Source organism: Oratosquilla oratoria, chromosome 3 (assembly GCF_046742065.1).
Source record: "Oratosquilla oratoria isolate Oo_2021 chromosome 3, ASM4674206v1, whole genome shotgun sequence".
Lineage (NCBI taxonomy): Eukaryota > Metazoa > Arthropoda > Malacostraca > Stomatopoda > Squillidae > Oratosquilla > Oratosquilla oratoria.
Window position 1 is genome coordinate 49,812,735 of NC_134779.1, and position 1,481 is coordinate 49,814,215.

The window sequence follows — 1,481 nt, forward strand, 5'->3', positions numbered from 1 at the left end:
GTGTGTGTGTATGTGTGTGTGTGTGTGTGTGTGTGTGTGTGTGTGTGTGTGTGTGTGTATGTGTGTGTGTGTGTGTGTGTGTGTGTGTGTGTGTGTGTGTGTGTGTGTGTGTGTGTGTGTGTGTGTATGTATATACAATTAATACATATATGACTTCCTTAACATATGTCTAACTACAGTTCTAATGGTAAGACATGGTGAGTATCACGTCATGATCCTAAGATGCTGCGCAAGAAAGCTCTCTTGTTCCTGAAAGAACGATAAATATTATTTCCTAAATAAGGAAATGTCAGTGCTTGAATAGAATTACAAGATTTTGCTGACTGACAAATATTTCTTTAAGTATTTCATGCATCACTGTGACATCATCGCTATGAGCTGCGAGATACTTACTGACATTTTCTCATTATACTCTATCACATAGGCACGCTGCACTTACAGGCAAAATTCTTGTACATGGACGTAACAGCGTGATTACTTGATTGTGTGTGTGTGTGTGCGTGCGTGTGTGTGTGTGTGTGTGTGTGTGTGTGTGTGTGTGTGTGTGTGTGTGTGTGATTAAGTGAGTGATTGAGTGTGTCTGTGTATGTGTATGTGTATGCGTGTGTGACTAAGTGAGTGAGTGTGTGTGTGTGTGTGTGTGTGTGTGTGTGTGTGTGTGTGTGTGTGCGTGTGTGTGTGTGTGTGTGTGCGTGTGTGTGTATGTGTATGTGTGTGTGTGTGTCTGTGTGTCTGTGTGTTCTTGTGTCTTTCTGCTAATTAATCACTGCAGGATGGAGGTTGTTCTCGGAGTGCACGTCTGAAATATATTATTGGTTTTCTTGCGTATTTTATCACTGTGTCACAATTAGATTTATACTCATGAACGCACCGGGAGCACATTAGTTCTCTGTGCAATGAGTTTTTCTTCCCTTGGGCTAATAGGCCACTTGTTCTCCTATCCAGTTGCATTCATTCTCTCTTGTCGATGGATGGACTTCTTGTCAATGGATACTCACGACGTGATTACACCGCACCTCTCTCTTTCTCTCTCTCTCTCACTCTCTCTCTCTCTCTCTCTCTCTCTCTCTCTCTCTCTCTCTCTCTCTCTCTCTCTCTCTCTCTCTCTCTCTCTCTCTCTCTCTCTCTCTCTCTCTCTCTGTCTCCTGTCTGGGATGGTGACCACGTAAGTTTTATGCACTCGAATACTTTAGGGACCTTTGTGACTCCCATGCAGCCTCACAACATTCTTGTTTAATTGACTGGGCACTGATTTCCAGTTCATGAAGAATACTGATCACTTTTCACTTCTGTTCTCCTTCATTTCTGCTTCTCTTGATAATTATCCACATTACATCTCTGTATATATATATATATATATATATATATATATATATATATATATATAAATATATATATATATATATATATATATATATATATATATATATATATATATATATATGCGCAATGGGTTAAGTCACTGACACTTTGTCACGTCC